Source organism: Schistocerca gregaria, chromosome 4, assembly GCF_023897955.1.
Source record: "Schistocerca gregaria isolate iqSchGreg1 chromosome 4, iqSchGreg1.2, whole genome shotgun sequence".
Classification (NCBI taxonomy): Eukaryota; Metazoa; Arthropoda; class Insecta; order Orthoptera; family Acrididae; genus Schistocerca; species Schistocerca gregaria.
Genome location: NC_064923.1, coordinates 756,562,712 through 756,584,813, shown reverse-complemented (window position 1 = coordinate 756,584,813; position 22,102 = coordinate 756,562,712). Strand labels below are relative to the sequence as shown.

Below are 22,102 nucleotides of genomic sequence, written 5' to 3'. Positions count from 1 at the left end.
CCTCACAATGAAAGTATACAATAATTTGGTGACAGGATTTGTCTACTAGACGAAACACAAGAAAGAACGTCAAATTACATCTAGAACACAAAATTCATAATAGAAAAGGAAAAGGATAAAGAAAAACTGATAGACTTTCTTGAGGTAACAAACTAGAAGCGTACCCACTCTTTGTTCAACAACCACAGAAAAGCTAAAACAAAAGAAACAATTTTACAGTCGATGTCTACTCATCCACACAACAGTGAAACAAATAGTAGTGGGCGGTGGGTATGTGACAGAGATAGAAGACAAACTGAATTACTGAAGTAGAATAAAATCACAAAGCAGAAATCACATCCAGAATCCAGGGAAACACAAAAATCAACAGACCACATATGAGCCGTTATACACATGCACATGCAAGATGGCCGGCGAGAGACATCACAGGTACTTTCTTCGTCCGCTAAAAGAACTTATTTAAGAGGAAATAGTGTCAAATTTAAATTTTCTTTTTATCATATACTTGCTGTAGTGTCAAGTTTTGTCATACAACTGAAGATTAGCATCCCAGTAGAGCTTGTTCTTGAAAAAACTTCGTATTATCTGAAGTCCCGATAGTCGCGACATACCCCGAAAGTTTGCCTGACATAAACACAAAAATACTTTACAGGTTTTTTTGATAGCCAAAATTAGTTAAAAAAGGACAGCTACTAGTTTCATCAGTATCTTTGTCGCAATAAAAATATAATTAAACGTTTCTAAATCGTATTTAACAAACACATTTCTTACTTTTTTTTTACTACAACAAACAGACTTGATCACAATTTATTTATTAAGGTGACCGGTTTCGACCACTACTGTGAGTAAGGACCTCCTTCTGCTGCAGAATCAGTGAGTAGTGATTCTCCAGCAGAAGGAGGTCCGTACTCATTGGTCTGAAGATGACCACAGTAGTGGTCGAAACCAGTCACTGTAATAAATAAATTGTGATCAAGACTGTTTTTGATATTAAATATTGGTAACACTTTGATCACTGTTCACTCCCACAATGTATACAAAAGTAACATTTCGTACTGTTTGCTAGTTAGATAGACGCGATCTAGGCCAATTTTCCGAGTTATAAACGTTTAAAAACCTGACCAAATGCGCTTCATAATGTAAATTTTCTAAAAGCAAAGTAATTGCTAATTCATTCTTCTGTCATTGTATCTCTAAATTAGTACAAAACCAACAACAACCGCACATAAGATCCTTGTCGTTTTTTGTTTACATATAGCCAATCGCGCGTCCTTGACAAATTAAAAACATTCTTTAAACTTAATTATTCTTTAGAAATTGACTATGACTGAGAAATGTGGGAGCTGTTATAGGGTAGTGAGTAGAGCGATTTCTTGCCAATTTTGTAGGAAATATTGTCATTGGGGGGGGGGGGGGATGCAGCGGGGAGATGCAGGACGAACAGAAGAGGCTCTCGCCTGGAATTGCAGAGTATGCAGTAGGAACATTTTGACTGGGGAACAGGAAAGGAAAATCTGTGCGCTTGAGGCACAGTTGGTGGAAGCAAGGAAGGAATTCATAAGGATCAAGGGAGATAGGGGGAGGAGGGTGGTTGGGAACTGGCAACTAATAGGAGGATAGGAAGAAAGAAAATGCGATCTGACTCTTTTATCATCAACACCAAAAACAGGTATCTACCACTGTCAGAGTTAAGTAGAGAACTGCCTCAGGTAGAACGATGAGCAGGAAATGTGGAGCACATTTCAGCTGAGGCCAAGAATCCTAGGAATGTACAATGTGTTAGGAAGAAGAAAGTGCTGCTGCTAGGTAGTAGCCATGGGAGAGGTGTAGGCCTTCAGTTACAGAAAAGCTTAGTGGCAGCGTACCAGGCCACCAGTATCTTCAAGCCAAATGCTGGACTAAGTCATGTGATAGAGGACTTAGGTTCTTTATGTAAAGACTTTACAAAAGAGGACCATATAGTAATAGCGGATGGGGTGGGAAACAGTTTGGACAGGGATGGGTCATTTGACATAGATGGTGATCTGGACAAGATAGCTTCCCTGACACCAACGTACACTTTGTTGAGGTGTTCTGGCGTCATGATGGAGCTGGGAGGCGAATCAATGCGAGTTTAGGGATGGCTCTGAGGACAGCCAACTTCACTCATGTTTCTCTGGTGCCAGTCGGTTTCACTAGGCATGGCCTACACCTAAATGGGACTGGGAAGGGGAAGGGAAGATTGATACAACTGATTCATGAAAGTATAAGGGGTGGGTCTCTGGCTATGCATGGTCAGATACCTGTTGTCATTGGTAGGAAAAGTAAGTATTTTTAGGGTAAATACAGACAACAGGGTCCCCTGTCTAAAGAGAATCTCCAGCAGTTAAAATTATACTAACACCATCACTCACAAGACAGATATTAACACTCCAATTATCACACATACCAGATGTCACAAAGAAAAACAGACAACTGGAAAGAGTAACACGGGGCTTTTCACAGACTTAACAATCTTCCATAAAAGCATGGAATCAATAAAAAATAAAATACAACTTTTAGAGCTTTGAACTGCACAGTAGTTTTTCTACTGAGCACTGGTGTAGAGACACAGAAATTCAACATGTAGTATTACCGTTGTATGAAAGGGTAAGATCTTACTGCAGAACTGCTTCAAGGGGTGGAGTATCGTGCATTTATATCAGAAAAGGAACACATGTCCTCATGGCAGTAAGTGAAGACTAACACTTTGAAATATCAGCTATTGAATTAACAGGGCTTGGTATCATTTTGTGTGTGTATAGATCTCCCAGTGGAAGTGTAGGCACTTGCTTCAATAAATTAACACACATTCTAGATAAAGTATCAAGTACAAAGTTCAACATAATTCTGTGTGGGGACATTAACACTAGTATTAATGAATCCAGCAGCACCCTCATAAAAATCCTTTTAAGTTTTGGAATATCCCTATTGGCCAATAGTGCAACAAGGGTTATTACAATGACTGCTTCAGTAATTGCCCATGTGGCCACAAATATGGACAGGGAAAAATGTGACATAGTTGTAAAAGATTTCAGGCTGTCAGATCATCTCTGTCAAATAACAACAGTAAAATCATGCATGAATCATTCCCTAAACTACAAGCCTACAAATGACATATATCAGAAATCAAAATAAAGGTTTTTCAAAAGGACTATCAAAACAAACCTGGGATGAAGCATGTAAGGAAACCAATGTGAATGTGAAATTCCCTAAATTATTTAAATTGAACTTTGAAAAGGCATTTGCAAAAGAATGCTTGTCTGTATCAAAATCTCACAAAAACAGACGGATAACAACAGGTATTAAGACGTCCTCCCAAGTACTTAAATATCTCAGTTCCATGATAAAAGAGTCACAATGATCCAGAATTCTTAAATTTCTATCACAGATACAAAAAGATCTATAGGAAGGTGCTGATTGCTGCAAGAGAGTAATTTAATGACAAAATAATATACAATGCAGACAATAAAAGCAAAGCACTCTGAAAAAAAGGAATCTAGGAGAGGGAAACAAACACCGCATAATATACTGCTAAGTGAGGGGAATAAAGTAATAAATGATCCACAAGACTTAGGAAACTGTGTAAACAGGCATTTTTCAAGTATTGCACAGAAGGTAGAGGAAAAATTCCCCAAAAGCAAATATAGCACCTGTAAATAATGTTAAACTAAATACAATGATGCTACTTCCAACCACAGAGAACGCAGTCAATAAAAGTGTTCAAAAACTAAAAAATAAAAAGTCAGTAGGCTTAAATGAAGTACCAATGTGTGAACTGAAACAATGCATAGAGATTATACAAGGCCCCTTAACAAATATAATAAATGAATCCTTCACATCAGGGACATTTCCAGAGCAGTTAAAGCAGGCAAGAGTTGTACCTTTGCTGGGGAAAGGTAATCCACAAGACAGAAAATTACTGACCCATTTCCCTGCTGTCACCACTCTCAAAAATAATAGTAGCAATTATGAAAGACAGATTAATGAATTACCTGAATAAATACAATCTTTTAAGCAAATCACAGATTAGTTTCTGAAGTGGCAAAAATACGGAGTCAGCCATAGTAGAGTTTACGAAAATTGTACTTGATGCTCTTGACAAAGATGAGTGTATCACAGGCATATTTTTGGATCTTTCTAAGACCTTTGATACTGTCGACCACAAGATTCTATTTTAAAAAAATTAGAAGCATTAGCAATAAGAGAGGTAGCTAATGACCAGTTTCAATCATATCTAGCAGATAGTGTACAGAGAGCAGAGATAACACATACTTCAAATAGATCTAAACATTAAGTAAAACACTTATTAGAACCAAAATACATCAATATAGGGACTCCACAAGGTCGCATATTAGGACCAATACTATTCCTGATATACTGATATACATCAATCACTTTCCCAGTAGTGTCACTCATGGTGAAAAAATTCTCTTTGCTGATGACAGCAATATTATAGTCACTGTGAAAACAAGAGAACTCCTTGCAGAGAAAGCAAATGAAGCTCTGAAGGAAGTTTACAAGTGCTCAATAAGCAATTAAGTGACATTGAACAAAAAACACTAATCCCATGAATTTCAGTTTGAAGAGGGAAAATGACACTGTTAAATTAAATGCAGATGGTACCTCTATTGACTGTGTAACAAATGCAAAATTTCTAGGTATGAATATTGATTCCCAGTGGAAGTGGTGTGAACACGCAAAGGTACTTGCAACCAGAATGTCATCAGAACATTATGCCCTTCAAGTCCTATCATTTGTGTGTAATATGCAGTGTCTTTTAGTTACATATATTCATATGTACACTCAGTTCTTAGCTATGGCATTCTTTTTTGGGGAACAAATGCACAAAATATGAACACAATTTTCAAACACCAGAACCGAGCCATAAGAATAATAACCAAAAATAGTAGTCGAGCTTACTGTAAAGATCTGTTCAAAACACTGAGGATTTTAACTGCTCCATGTGAATACATTTACCAGTCAGTTGTACACATAAAAAATAACATTGGTAATTACTGCAGAAACAGCGCTGTCCATGACCATGGAACAAGAGCTAGACTCAACTTATATTTACCAAGAAAAATAAACATAAAACATGAAACAGCATTTTCTACCAAGGAATAAAACTGTACAAAAAATTACCAAAAGAGATTAAAGAAATTGCAAAAATACTCTTATTTAAAAAAGTCAGTTAAAAGGTACCTGTTATGTGATACATTTTATACATTGAAGTTTTTTTTAAAATAAAACAGAGTAGGGGTTTCGTTAAAAAAAGCAATACAAATAAATAATAATAATGATTATAAAACATCCAACATTCCACATAACAATGTCAGACTATGTTTCTTTCCTTTTTTAGAAAAACTTACCCCAAGCTATGCAAGCACAATACTAACATCTCTTGCTGTTTCTGAGCTCAACATCTCACTCATTATAGAGCAATGCTGACTCAGTTTTTCAGGACAGCAAATCGGTACAGAAAATGGCCCAGAGATCACCAATGTGTGTGTGTGTGTGTGTGTGTGTGTGTGTGTGTGTGTGTGTGTGTGTGTGTGTGTGTGTGCACAGTGAGTGAAGTGTTATGAAACAATGTGTGTATAGTGTGTGCAGTGACTGGCAGTGAGATATGATTGAACAGTGTGACATTATATTACTTAATAAGTTGTTTGTAAAATAAGTATTGTATACCAGGAGTATATCTAATGGTTGTCTCTAACTAGAAGTCTGTAAGTGAATGTGTATACATATTAGTTTATTTTTATTAGTTAATTTTAAATTGGACTAAACTTGTAAATATTTTGACACATCCTATATCCTTGCAAAAAGAGATCTATGGACGAATAAAGCTTTCACTACTACTACTATTACTACTACTACTACTACTACTACTACTACTGCTACTAAATTACACCAAAGAAAATACCTTGGTACACAATGAGATACACATGTAAACTGAGACACTAGGTTGCAAACATTCTAAAAAAACGAGTCCTCCAGACAGTATATGGACCAAGAAACGCCCTTCAGTCCTATTTAAACACCTCAGCACCCAAGGCTGAAGAATTCCTTGCATCAGGCATACATTTACCCAAATTCCAAAGCTACAAAACCGTCTACATTTGAATGCCAAGAAAGAATTTCTGTGAAATACTCAGCAAGACATGGAAGTTATGAGAATAAATAGTCACAATAAAACCCAGATCCCAGTACAAGAAAACTAGATATAGTAGAGAAAAAAAACAGCCGATAAATGAGGAGACACAAATAAACAACTCACTGCTAAACCTATCCATAGAGCTGACAGACAGACAAAAGTAGCCTTTGACCGCAGACCTCACAAAAACACTGAATGGTATTAAGCAACTTAACATACTGGAAGGGTGAATGTGCAATTAGTGTCCTGTGCCGAAACTGGTGTGTACTACAGGCAGAACAACAGATTTTCCATTAGTTTATTAAGAATACATATAGAGCAATGTCAACACACGCATTAAATAATAAAACATATATTGATGGAAATCTGTAGCATATAGATGAATGTCTATACATATTTCAATCAACCAATGATCCATTAATAACCTGAGGCAAAGTGTGTCCGACAAAACAAATATGACATAGTTCAGTTGCATAGACATGGTTCTCACCTGAAAATCATTAATATAATATTAAAGCCATCTATTGTGCTTCTGTCCTTGATATAGCTACTTTTTGATGTTTGTTGGTGTTCGATGTAATTGTTGCACCTTGTGACATAAACACGAAATTTGTGGTTAGTTATCTATCTTCATTGTCCCCAGCCCAGTTTGTGTCAGTGTATCCTCTGATGAATTGGTTCTTACCTTTAGAACATTGTGGATTGAAATCTGCAGGTCCAGTAAGATATTGCAGGATTCTTTTATTACATCTTTGTACTGCATATGCAAGATCTGATTTTGCGGTTAGTTGTGCATGCATTAGATTACCTACAGCTTTTCTATATGGGACATTCTTCACAGCAGAGCTTTCTCCCTCTGTCTTTGCTCTCTTTTTGAGAGTTAATGCTTGGTTGGTATCTAGTGTTGTTTGTTTTATCTGCCTGGTAGTCGATTCCTTCGCACACACGTGCAGGATGACGTGTGTAGATGCACTTACCAAAACAGAGATATTATCCTTGTATGGCCAGGGCTGCTTAGCACAGAGTTACGCGTTGCTTCCAAAAAGTCTGGAGGTGTCAACCTTGCAGCAGAGAACACTGTCAGCAGGGCTCTATTTTGCTAGGGCGGGTCACTTGCCCCTGCAGTGCTAGGAGGATATCCATCAACACTCGACTATTTTGGTCACCACCAGACCGCACAAAGTCATTTACACCGTACGCCTGAAGTCAGCAGTACCTGCTAGTAGATATACTATGTTGGAACTGGCACACTTTCAAATTTTGATTATTTTTCAGATATAAAATTACACTTTTTGCTTTTATTTCTTTTCCTATTTTAAGCAATAATTTGTAAAAATGATGTGAGCTACTACAGACACTTTTATTTTCAGTACAACAATAGATTATTTTAACAACAGTCAGAGAGAGACGATGGTCAACAAATAATTACATAGCATTGAATTCTACTGCTTTATTAGATCCAAGTATACCTTCGAGTGAATTATCTTCTATCACAAATAATCTAAATGGGATCTATTTACAAATGCATCAGCTATATTACTCTTTTCTAATTTTATGTTGTTTCAGCCAAATGGTTTCTGTGAATTGATATATTTTTAAGTGTTTCTACATTATATTCACCAGGTGGATTATTAATTCTTCAATAACTCCATTATATTCATATTTTAATATGGTTTCAGGAGTTGTAGCAGATGACATATTTTATTTGTCTAAAAATTACTGCTGAATGTAGTTAGTAGAATATGACCTTTAGATATTAATTTCACTTATAATAAAAAATTGTAAGAATTGTTTTTTTATTTATAAATGTCACATTTCTTCTGCTAGCTTTGTATTAATTTCAAATTTAATTTTGGTATCTGTTTCATGAGAAATAGCGCATGAATATTCTTCATCTATATCACTTTTGTTATGAAATGCAAATATGCAGTTAACACCTCTATAGTTTTTTCTAATAGTTTGTTATTTATGTACCTAAAATTTTTTGCTAAGTATTCTGTGTTGTGACCCATATGTCAAGTTACGCATACCCTACATAATTATGTAAGCTAAGTACCATTTGGTATTTTGTAGTTAAAACTAGCTCATAGTTACATTGTTTTTTCTATGTAGTCACTATATTTTGTCTATGTGTCATATAGATTACATAGATAACATAGTTTGTAATGAAATTATGTCAACATCTACTTTCAATTGTGTGCCACTTTTAAACTCATGGAAAGTGTCTTAAGCTTTAAGAAAGTTATTTGGCGGATCTAAATTCCACATTTATTGTGGGAAAACTCCATTACGTCAATTCTTCAGATAAATATTCTGCAGTTTAACATGATCAAATAATGATGAGTCTTTAACCTGATTGTTATTTCCATCTTCTGAAATACCACAAATATAAAATACAGCATGTCAAAAACCATTTAGTTATCGTAATTTGTAATATCTAACTCAAAATTTTTCTTGCCACTTAATCCAGCTACCTCTGTAGTTTGTAAGTCATAGAAAGATAGCAGTATTTAAGGATTATTCAACATAATTTCTCGATGTTATAGTTCATAATTTGGCTACTATTTCACAATTGGTACTCGAATTTCCATATTCTTTAATACTATTCTACCTTCTTTTGGTAATGTGTCTTTTATTTGAACACCATCATTATTGTATGCAGGCCATTTAAGAATACAATCGTTTGCGCTTGAACTCCATGTAAAAGTCACAGTAATATCTCCTTCCCACATTAGTTCTTTGTAATATTTGAAAAATCCACTAAGTAATTCTACACGATAAAGTATTTCCTTTGTTTTCTTCTTTATTTTACCATTGTTAACTATATGACCTTTCAAACTTATTTTATCAGTAACAAATGGGGTCTAATTCAACAAAACTGATGATGAAATGAAAAGGATGTTTAAAAATTAAAATGTCCTGTGGTTCCTCTCCTTCTCGAAGTCGGCCCATTTGACGTCGTACCCCCTTACTGCCACATTAGCACCATTGAAATTGATTTGGTTATTATTCTCATGTGTTACAATTAATATTAAATTTTGAATTTTCTCATGAATTGGAATAAATAGACGATGCTTTAGCTCATAAATTATAGGTGCTCCAAATTCTACATTTAGCTGAAATGGTACAAATAATATTAGTCTCACAATGAAAATGATCATTATGTTTTACATACATTCCATCAGCTAAATTAAAATGCATATTAAATCAAATTCAGGAGCATCACTAGCAACAGTCTTTTATTAGTTTCTATAATTTGATTATTAAATCCTAACACATTTCCTATATTATCCTCATTTTTAATGTCCACACACAACTTAAGATCTGTCTCAATAGTAACTCTACTTAAAATTCCATCTGCTTTAATGTGTATATTAGGTTTATTTGTATGAATGTATTTTGCTAAACTTTTCAAAGTATATCTCGCCCAGTTGGTATCACTTTTGCTTCACCATCACAATACAATTTATTATTTTTCTTATAATACTTGGAGTTAAAAAGCAGTATGAAAGCCAACCAATGGTATTCTTTTGAAACTATTTCTTATAGCAACAGTTAATCTTTTTTCAAGCACTTATGAATTACCACTCAGTTGAAATATTCTGCTCATTTATTGGCAATTAAATGAAGAGAGATCAGAATCATAAAATAAGAATTCCAGAAAAATGTTAAAAAAATAATCATGGTATATTATTGCTTAATTGCATTAGATGTGCTATTATTCTTCCTAGTGGATGTGAAAAAAGAACATCAGTGATAGATAATTATATTTTAGAACCAGGATGGTAAAAGTGGAATAAAATCAATCATTTATATGTTTACTCAAAAAGTTTGGATCAATCAAAGTATGAAGAATTTATAAAGAGATATAAAAATTGAAGATAAGCATAACGAGAAAATTGATATTTTTATTTAAAGTAATGATGAAATTATACCATTAGATAAATGTGAAGATAATTCACTTGCAGTATTTGACAATTTTATATTGGAAAAACAAGATATTGTAAGAGAATATTTTACTAGAAGTAGACATAAGGGAATAGATAGTTTTTATTTGGCTCAAACATATTCGAAAAACCCAAAACAGTTAATCAGAGATAATCTCAAATTCTTAAATATTTTGAGACAAGACGATACAAATTTAAATCATATTTATCACAAATTTGTTGGAGGTGACTTAAGATATAATGAATTCAAAATATGTAAATAATTGCTGGAATGATGGTGATCTAGGTTTTATAATCATAGATACGTTATGTACATCGAATAATAGTAAATACAGATCTTGAATAGTGTAATATCAATATAAATGTTAAGCCTTTACGTTTTTGCCTTAAGTGAATGTTTGCTTAATACGATCCAGAAGTTGTTAAACAAGCTAAACGAAATGCAGGGAAACAGGAAGAATTAAAAGGAGAATTTAAAAAATGGAAAAAGCAATCAAAGAGTGAATTTGAAAAATATAAGAAAGGAGATCAACCTGCTATCAATATTATTGAAAAAGTTAACAAAGGAATTGAAGGTTTAGTTGATTATGTATTAGAAGCTATTGAAGAAAATAGGGAAGTGGACAAACAAATAGTTCCTTACCATGAACATTATTTAGAATAATTTAATGACATACCACCAATTAAAAGCCCACAACATGTCTACACTTTAAGTGAATCGGAAATACAAGATTTATTGAATAAATGTGCAGAAGAAGTTAAAAATAGAGAGAAACAACCCCCTAAAGTATAAGTGAAAGAATGCTAGAATATATTAACAATGGTGAAGATAAAATTTTTGGATAAGAACTGTTGGCACATTTAAATTTATTGGTAAATTACCATGTAAATTAACAATTGCTGATAGAACATATGAAGGCACAGCTGGCCTAATGTATCTGTTAACTAAAAAACGCACTACTATGGATGATATGTGCTATTTACAAGTTCCGATTTGTCTAATTATGCTGATATATTGATTCATTCAGGTGCCTTATATGGCTCCAAAAATCAAAATGAAAAATATCAAGTACAGGTGTTGAATACAAACTCCTAACAAGAGAAATTTTTTATCTATATTTTCCCAATAAATTGTCGACAGATTCAGATTCAGATACATATGGAAAAATTGGTAAAGGTTTAATTAAAAAGTATACAGCAACACCAGCTGAATGTATCTGGATGAATGATGTTCATGATTTGATTGACAGATTAGTCATTGAAAAAGTTGTTATAACAGAAATATTAACAAATAAATTCATTGACTTCATTATCAATAATCCAAAAGGAATTCCATATTTAATTAGATTTTTGAATAATCTTCCTCAGACATTTTGAGAAGATGAAAAGTATGGTAAAGGATTATTGAGTGATATGATAAATAATTTACCAGTTGAAGGACACATACTAGGTAACAATTAGTGTGGTCCTGGTACTAAAGTCGATAAAAGATTACCTAGAGGAGATCAAGGGCAAAATAAACAAGATGAAGCATGTAAACAACATGATATTGCATACAGGGATCTTAAAGATTTAGAATGTAGACATCGAGCTGATGCTTCTGCTGCATCACATGGTGAAAAGTTAGCAGCAACAGCAGTCAGAGGAATAATGTATGCAAAACGAAAATTAGGAATGGGTTTAGATCTTGATAACAATGGATGGGGTTTATAATTTTTAACTATATAAATGAATAATTTCAGCATTGATTATACAGTGGTATATATTGGCAAGATAAAAGCCAAAGGAATTAAAGTATAGATTCCTAATGCAGAATTAAAAATTATAGTTTTCTAGATCGATTTTTGACAGACACTTAAAAGAAGCAGAAAGATGCTATAATTAAAAAAGGTGTATTTCTACCTCTAACATTATATAACTATCGCACTACAGTTGTATGACTACCTTACAAAAAAGAAAACACAGTTTCTGGATTAACAAAATATAAAGGAGGGTTTCTACTATTGCTGTTGGCAGCATTACCACATGTTACTGCAGCTAGTTCAATAGTTGGAGGATCTTCTGCTATAGCAAATGTGGTTATAAATAAGAAGAAATTGGAAGAACAAAAGAGACAAAATTTAAAATAAAGGTGCAGGGTTAAAGAAACGTTGTGAAAATTAATTGAAGCGTATCCTAATGCATTAAGTAATTTTGATATAGAAAATCTTGCTAAAAAGTTGAAAATTAAACACTTTCATGATAAATGCAGGATGCATGAACTACCTAGTTAATTTAGATACTTGAACTCATGTGTTTGATTCATTTGGAGGATACATTTCGAAAGAAGAATTTAATTATTTGGGGAAAAATTATCTATACTTCCGTAAAGAGAGAATAAAAAATTTTAATGAATTCATATGTGGTCATTTGTGTATATTTGTGCAATAACTATTATCTATGAATTATAAATTTAATATTATTTTAAATTTAATAAATGTACATTTTTGTAAATAAAATCCAAGTTTATGCAGAACCACCATATGCTATAAACGTATCGATATCAAAAATTAAATAAGGGTTAGAGCCAAAAATAGAAAAGTTAGTGAAACAGTTCCAGAGAGAATTATGAGGTACTTTTAAAATAAGTAAATCCTTTATTGATTTTCAAGGCAGATGTTTAGTAGATATACACACATCAAAAAACGTTTTGCATCACTCTGGTTCCCAGAACTCCTGAAGACAGACGTTGACTGTGGATGTTGAATCACAGACACAGTCCCTCTGACAATTCAGAGATGTCACTAAACCTGCCCAAAGATGTAAACAACCAAGCATGAGCAGCTCCTATTAGACAGAGGCGGTCAGACATCCAATCAGCTCCAGTCGTTCCACCAGGAAGGAGGTAACAAGTTCATGTTGTCTGTAGTTCAGCCATTCCTGGATAGTCAATACCGCTGTTCGATCGCGTCTGCATTGTTACTTTGTGCCAGGAAGGGGTCTCAACAAGGTAAATATCCAGATATCTTGGAGTGACCAAAGTAATGTTGTTCAGACATGATGGAGATACAGAGGGAGAGGAACTGTTGATGATGTGCCTCGCTCAGACTGCACAAGTGCTACTACTGCAGTGCTACTACTGATACCTACGGATTGTGGCTCAGTGGAACTCTGACAGAAACGCCACCTTGTTGAATAATGTTTATCATGCAGCCACAGGACGTCGTATTATGACTCAGACTGTGTACAATAGGCTGCATGATGTGCAACATCACTCCCGATGTCCATGTCGAGGTCCATCTTTGTAACTATGACACCATGCAGTGTGTCACATGTGGGTGCAAGAACATGCCGAAAGGACCTCTCAGGATTGACATCATATTGTCTTCATTCATGTGTGTCGCTAATGCCTTCAACCAGACAAACATCGGAGCTGTGTTTGGAGGCAACCCGGTCAGGATGAACGGCTTAGGGAGTACCGAAAGGTGGAGGTTCCATGCTATTTTGGAAAGCACTATGTGGGGCTGATGTACACCACTGGTGGTTAAGGAAGGCACGGTAATGGCTGTAAAATATATGAGTGCCATCCTCTGACTGATAGTGCAACCATGTCAGCAGCATATTTGCCAGGCATTCGATTTCACTGCATTACAATTCACAGCCCCACCAATCACATCCTGTGAATGGCTTTCTTCAGGATAACGACATTCCTCGACTATAGTGCCTTCATGTTCTCCAGACATTAACCCTATCGAACATGCCTGGAATAGATTGAAAAGGGCTGGTTATGTACAACGTCACCCACCAACCACGCTGAGGGCTCTATGCCAAATCGCTGTTGAGGGGTGGGACAATCTGGACCAACAGTGCATACCTACATCATCATCTACACCACCAATTGAGCCACCTTGTAAAAATATGAAGTACAATCTCTTATTATTGTTTTTTTATAAAATCTGGGTTCTAGTCAAGTTGTGCCACAAACTCCTTTTCTCCCCAATTCTATTCAATACCTCCTCATTAGTTATGTGATGTACCTATCTAATCTTGAGCATTCTTCTGTAGCACCACATTTCAAAAGCTTCTATTCTCTTCTTGTCTAAACTATTTATCGTCCATGCTTTACTTCCATACATGGCTACACTCCATTCAAATACTTTCAGAAACGACTTCCTGACACTTAAATCTATAATCAATGTTAACAAATTTCTCTTCTTCACAAACACTTTCCTTTCCATTGCCGGTCTACAATTTATATCCTCTCTACTTCGACCATCATCAGTTATCTTGCTCCCCAAATACCAAATTACTTTACTTCTTTAAGTATCTCATTTCCTAATCTGATTCCCTCGGCATCACCCAACTTAATTCAACTACATTCCATTATCCTCGTTTTGCGTTTGTTGATGTTCATCTTATGCCCTCCTTTCAAGACACTGTCCATTCCGTTCAACAGTTCTTCCAAGTCCTTTGCTGTCTCTGACAGAATTACAGTGTCACTGGCGAACCTCAAAGTTTTTATTTCTTCTCCGTTGTTGTTGTGGTCTTCAGTCCTGAGACTGGTTTGATGCAGCTCTCCATGCCACTCTATCCGGTGCAAGCTTCTTTATCTCCCAGTACCTACTGCAACCTACATTTCTTCTCCATGGATTTTAATACCTACTCCAAATTTTTCTTTTGTTTCCGTTACTCCTTGTTCGATGTACAGTTTGAATAACATCGGGGAGACGCTACAACCCTGTCACACTCCCCTCCCAACCATTGCTTCCCTTTCATGTCCCTCGACTCTTATAACAGCCATCTGGTTTCTGTACAAATTGTAAATAGCCTTTCGCCTGTATTTTATCCCTGCCACCTTCGGCTTCTACCAGTTTTTCCATTCGTCTGTACTATTTTGTAGCTGTGACTTATTAAAGTGATAGTTCAGTAATTTTCACATCTGTCAACACCTGCTTTCTTTGAGATTGTAATTAATATATTCTTTTTGAAGTCTGAGGGAATTTTGCCTGTCTTATACATCTTGCTCACCAGATGGTAGAGTTTTGTCAGGACTGGCTCTCCCAAGGCTGTCAGTAGTTCTAATGGAATGTTGATACTCCCGGGGCCTTGTTTTGACTTAGATCATTCAGTGCTCTGTCAAACTCTTCAGTATCATATCTCCCATTTCATCTTCATCTACCCATTCCCCCATTCCCATAATATTGTGCTCAAGAACATCGCCCCTGTATAGACACTCTATATACTCTTTCCACCTTTCTGCTTTCCCTACTTTGCTTAGAACTGGGTTTCCGTCTGAGCTCTTGATATTCATGCAAGTGGTTCTCTTTTCTCCAAAGGCCTCTTTAATTTTCCTGTAGGCAGTATCTATCGTACCCCTCGTGAGATGAGCATCTACATACTTACATTTGTGCTCTAGCCATACCTGCTTCGCAATTTTGCACTTAATGTCGATCTAATTTTTAAGACGTTTGTATTCCTTTTTGCCTGGTTCATTTACTGCATTATTATATTTTCTCCTTTCGTCAATTACATTCAGTATTTCTTCTTTCTACTAGCCCTCGTCTTTTTACCTACTTGATCCTCAGCTGCCTTCATTACTTCATCCCTCAAAGCTACCCATACTTCTTCTACTGTATTTCTTTCCCGCATTCTTGTATATTGTTCCCTTATGCTCTCCCTGAAACTCTGTACAACCTCTGGTTTAGTCAGTTTATCCAGACCCCATCTCCTTAAGTTCCCACGTGTGGTCCGAGTCCACATCTGCCCCTGGAAATGTCTTACAATTTAAAATCTGGTTCCTAAATCTCTGTCTTACCATTATATAATCTATCTCAATACCTTCTAGTGTCTCCTGGGCTCTTCCATGTATACAACCTTCTTTCATGATTCTTGAACCAAGTGTTATCTATGATTGCCCTGTGCAAAATTCTACCAGGCAGCTTCCTCTTGCATTTCTTAGCCCCACTACTTTTTTTTATTCATTATTAAACCTACTCCTCCATTACCCCTATTTGATTTTGTATTTATAACCCTGTATTCACCTGACCAAATTCTTGCTCCTCCTGCCACCGAACTTCACTAATACCCGCTATATCTAACTTAAACCTATCCATTTCCCTTTTTAAATATTCTAACCTACCTACCTGATTAAGGGATCTGACATTCCACTCTCCAATCCATAGAACGCCAGTTTTCTTTCTCCTGATAACGACGTTCTCTTGAGTAGTCTACATCTACATCTGCATCCATACTCCTCAAGGCACCTGACGGTGTGTGGCGGTGGGTAACTTGAGTACCTCTATCGGTTCTCCCTTCTATTCCAGTCTCGTATTTTTCGCGGAAAGAAGGATTGTCAGTATGCTTCTGTGTCTCATGGTCTCTTCGCTAGATATATGTAGGAGGGAGCAATGTACTGCTTGACTCTCTGGTGAAGGTATGTTCTCGAAACTTCAACAAAAGTCCGTACCGAGCTACTGAGCGTCTCTCCTGCAGAGCCTTCCACAGGAGATTATCTATCATCTCCATAACGCTTTTGCAATTACTAAATGATCCTATAACGAAGCGCGCTGTTCTCCATTGGATCTTCTCTATCTCTTCTATCAACCCTATCTGGCACGGATCCCACACTGCTGAGCACTATTCAAGCAGTGGGCGAACAAGCGTACTTTAACCTACTTCCTTTCTTTTCGGATTACATTTCCTTAGCATTCTTCCAATGAATCTCGGTCTGTTATCTGCTTTACCAACGATCAATTTTTTTATGATCATTAGTCGCCGCCCACAGATCCGAATGGGGGACTATTTTACCTCTGGAATATTTTATCCAGTCTGCTCTCTCAACAGATACCGCTTCATTGTGGTTGCATATTTGGAACGGCTATCTGTATCGTTGAGGCACACCAGCCTCCCCACCAATGGCAATGCCCATGATTCATGGGGGTGGAACATATTTCATAACATATCTTTTATCATCATGGGGGCGTAACACTTTATTGTTCACTCCAATGCTACATACATCACGGTTAAAACTTCTAATTAAATTCATCTTTCTATATTGCTCTTTGTAATCTTCAAATGATATTCTTTTCTTTACTACAAATTTCTTTACTCCTTTACCTTCTTTCTACTCCTTTGCATCAATTGCATAAGCATGCACTTATGCTCTTAAACCACAAAATTCCTTCATTATTTTTCATTTCATTTCTTTTTCATTTTTCGTACAACTTTTTAGTTTACTTGTGGAATACCATAAATATTATCTTTTGGATAATTGCTTGTATCAAAGTGATCTATCATCGATTTCATATCATCATAAAGGTCATCAGTTTTTATGTTATATATATAACTATCGGTATCTTTATATAGTAGTTCAATATTATCCCCATATTTTGGTTTAATAATATTGGAATAGAAATCATATATTAATTCTTTTGATAAATCGAGTATACTCATTCCTATATAAATTGGCTTATTATATTTGACTTTTGTCTGATTCATGTGAATAGCAACAAGATTCTCATCGAATGCTGTTCGAATTTTAAAATTCGATTTAGCTATTAGTTTATCACATTTCTTTTATTCAGATTTTAATTTTACATTGAGTCTATTTCTTATATTTTCTATTGTCTTACCAAATACCGAATTACTTATCAACTTATAGAACTCCTTTTCAAAATCATTCATCGCTTTCATTGTCTATGTACTTTTTCAACCAATCGAATTGCTTAAATTTTAACCTCTGTGTCTTTTTCTTAATTTCATTCCTAGAGATAGATATTGATTAAGATTTCTGTAATGAACAACATACTTTTGTTTATCGTTTAGAGTAGGCATTAACTTCCTTTCTTTAGTTCCAGGTACAATTTTATTTTCTGGAGCCAATGGCAAATCTTTATATAAATCGTGCATTTCTTCTGGATATTCGAGATTTATTTCAAGAATGTAACCATGTTCTGAATTCTCTTCTATTTGCTTTATGTAGTTTGCCCAATAATTTAAATAAAATTGTGGGTGGTTTAACCATTCAAATCCTCTTTAAGGTAAATATAGCCATGATACATTAAATAATTAGATTCTTTTTCCTTATTAAAAAAATATTATGGAAACCAGCGTATTTACAATAAGGTACGTAAACGAACGACTGATGTGGATAGATTTGACAGTGAGTAGCAAGAAAATTTGGATTGTGTCAGTATATTTGCATTGTGAAGGGACAGATCAAGATAAGATGGATAGTTTTTATGAGGCACTCAGTGATGTAGTTGTTAGAGCGAAGGACAAGGGCAGTGTTCTGGTCATGGGTGAGTTTAACAGCAGGATTGGAAATCGAACAGAAGGGTATGAAAAAGTTATGGGTAAATTTGGAGAGGATATGGAGGCCAACAGGAACAGGAAACAAGTCTTGGATTTCTGTGCCAGTATGGGCTTAGTAATCACAAATTCCTTTTTTAAACTCAAGAACATCCACCAGTACACTTGGGAAGGCAGGCGAACCAGATCTGTTATTGACTAAATAATAACAGACCAGGAATTCAGGAAGGCTGTGAGGGACACACGTGTATTCAGGGGATTCTTTGATGACACTGATCATTATTTAATCTGCAGTGAAATTGGGATTGTGAGGCCGAAAGTGCAGGTGGTCAGGTCCATATGTAGGAGGATAAGAGTGGAGAAACTTCAGGATAAGGAAATCAGGCACAAGTACATAACAGCGATCTCAGAAAGGTACCAGTTAGTTGAATGTAGTCAATTACAGTCATTGGAAAAGGAATGGACAAGGTACAGGGACACAGTACTAGAAGTGGCTAAAGAATGTCTTGGAACAGTAGTGTGTAAAAGTAGGATGAAGCAAACAGCTTGGTGGAATGACACAGTAAAGGTAGCCTGTAAAAGGAAAAAGAAGGCGTATCATAAATGGCTACATACTAGAACTCAGGTAGACAGAGAAAGTTATGTTGAAGAAAGAAACAAAGACAAACAGATAATTGCAGCATCCAAGAGGAAATCTTGGGAAGACTTTAGAAACAGGTTGGAGACTATGGGTCAAGCTGCTGGAAAATCATTCTGGAGTGTAATTAGCTGTCTTCGAAAGGGAGGTAAGAAGGAAATGACAAGTATTTTGGACAGGTCAGGAAAACTGCTGGTAAGTCCTGTGGATGCCTTGGGCAGATGGAGGGAATATTTTGAAGAGTTAATGTAGGTGAAAATACGATCAGTAATGTTTCAGATTTCGAGGTAGAATGGGATAGGAATGATGATGGAAATTGGATCACATTTGAGGAAGTGGAGAAAATGGTCAATAGGTTGCAGTGCAATAATGCAGCTGGGGTGGATGAAATTAAGTCGGAACTCATCAAATGCAGTGGAATGTCAGGTATTAAATGGCTACACAGGATAATTGAAATGGCCTGGGAGTCGGGACAGGTTCCAACAGACTGGACAAAAGCAGTAATCACACCAATCTTTAAACATAGAAACAGAAAAGATTGTAACAACTACAGAGGTATCTCTTTAATCAGCGTTGTGGGTAAAATCTTCTCAGGTATTGTTGAAAGGAAAGTGCGAGTATTAGTTGAGGACCAATTGGATGATAATCAGTGTGGGTTTAGGCGTCTTAGAGGTTGTCAGGACCAGATCCTTAGCTTACAGCAAATAATGGGGAAGTGTTACGAGTGGAACAGGGAATTGTATCTATGCTTTATAGATCTAGAAAAGGCATATGACCGGGTTCCTAGGAGGAAGTTATTGTCTGTTCTACGAGATTATGGAATAGGAGGCAAACTTTTGCAAGCAATTAAAGGTTTTTACATGGATAGTCAGGCAGCTGTTAGAGTTGACGGTAAATTGAGTTCATGATTCAGAGTAGTTTCAGGGGTAAGACAAGGCTGCAACCTGTCTCCACTGTTGTTCATATTATTTATGGATCACATGTTGAAAACAATAGACTGGCTGGGTGAGATTAAGATATGTGAACACAAAATAAGCAGTCTTGCATATGCGGATGACTTAGTTGTGATGGCAGATTCGATTGAAAGTTTGCAAAGTAATATTTCAGAGCTAGATCAGAAATGTAAGGACTATGGTATGAAGATTAGCATCTCCAAAACGAAAGTAATGTCAGTGGGAAAGAAATATAAACGGATTGAGTGCCAAATAGGAGGGACAAAGTTAGAACAGGTGGACAGTTTCAAGTACTTAGGATGCATATTCTCACAGGATGGCAACATAGTGAAAGAACTGGAAGCGAGGTGTAGCAAAGCTAATGCAGTGACCGCTCAGCTATGATCTACTCTCTTCTGCAAGAAGGAAGTCAGTACCAAGACGAAGTTATCTGTGCACCGTTCAATCTTTCGACCAATTTTGTTGTATGGAAGTGAAGGCTGGGTGGATTCAGGTTACCTTATCAACAAAGTTGAGGTTACGGATATGAAAGTAGCTAGGATGATTGCAGGTACTAGTAGATGGGAACAATGGCAGGAGGGTGTCCACAACGAGGAAATCAAAGAAAAACTGGGAATGAACTCTATAGATGTAGCAGTCAGGACGAACAGGCTTAGATGGTGGGGTCATGTTAGACGCATGGGAGAAACAAGGTTACCCAAGAGACTCATGGGTTCAGCAGTAGAGGGTAGGAGGAGTCGGGGCAGACCAAGGAGAAGGCATCTGGATTCGGTTAAGAATGATTTTGAAGTAATAGGTTTAACATCAGAAGAGGCACCAAAGTCAGCATTGAATAGGGATCGTGGGGCTATGCTGCAGACTGAACGCTGAAAGTCATAATCAGTCTTAAATGATGATGATGATGATGATGAGTCAGTTTTTAATGGTAGTTGTGGTTCTTCAAATCTTCTCCAGCTGTCCATGTAATTATATGGATAAGCAGCTTCTGTAATAACTAGATCTACTTTATCTTCTAGAAAGAACATTTTGATGTTTTTGATTTGATCTTTCTTCAGGTTTGAGGATAGTTGGTTTAATGCTGAACGCATAAATCTCAATGTAAGTAAGAACTGCATCTTTGTATTTTAGCTTGCTTTGGCAAAAGTTATGTAATTATCTTAATTTTCTGGAGTCAAATCTATAGGTTTATCATCATATCAGAGTTCTTTCACAAATTAATGGGTGTTGTATCCTGATAGATTGTGTATGTTAATAGGTACAAATTTTGGTAACTGATGATTCAAATTAAAATAAATATGTACAGCTTCTCTAAAGAAACCTGTTAAATGATCATGATCACAAACTTTTTTAATGTCATCTTTCACACTCTCATGAAACCTTTTATTCAGTTCTAATAATTCTTTTTATTTTTGCAGTTTATCTATATTTACTATTTTTGTTTTTAAGTAACTGCAATTGATCATTAAAATATTTTAGTTTGATTTCCAAATCATATTTTGAGTTCATCAAATTAGGAGGTAAATCATTTAACTGACCTTCACAAATGCATTAGAATATGCTCTTCTTTCCTCTTTTGTTAGTGGTTTCGTTCATTCTACTTCTGAGTATCTATCTCCTATTCCTTCTACTTCTTCCTTAATGATCTCAGCGAATTTGCATTGAAGATCTGGCTGTCTTCATACAACTAGATCTGTATAATGTCCTTGTAGAGTAGCCAAACCGACATGGTTCATGTTTCTGATACTTCACTTTATATGATTCGTCAGTATTTGGTTGTCATCTGTCAATTTTCTGTAACAAGCTCTCAAAATCTGTATATATCTGGATTGGAACTTTTATTTTCTTTTGACAATTTGGAAACCTGATTTTTCTCTTTTTATTGATAGGTGTACTTTACTGGTGTATTTAATAAACAGTCTGGAACATGTTTATTCAATCTGATTTCAGAACTGAAATGGAGTAAACACGTATCTCTTACATAAATTTTCCCTTCATGTTTGGTTTTTTTGGCTAACAATCTACTTCAATCTTTAATCCAACAGTTGTGTCAGTTATTTTCAGTTATAATATGTATCAGATTTATCTGTTTCAATTTCTTACC

The 22,102-nt window shown here is 35.7% G+C and overlaps 1 protein-coding gene across 1 annotated transcript in view; it reads left to right on the top strand.

Annotated features, from left to right (window-relative positions):
* Nucleotides 1-22,102, top strand: part of LOC126267903 (uncharacterized) — a 171,494-nt gene that overhangs the window by 85,144 nt on the left and 64,248 nt on the right. The gene's annotated exons all lie outside the window — the stretch shown is intronic.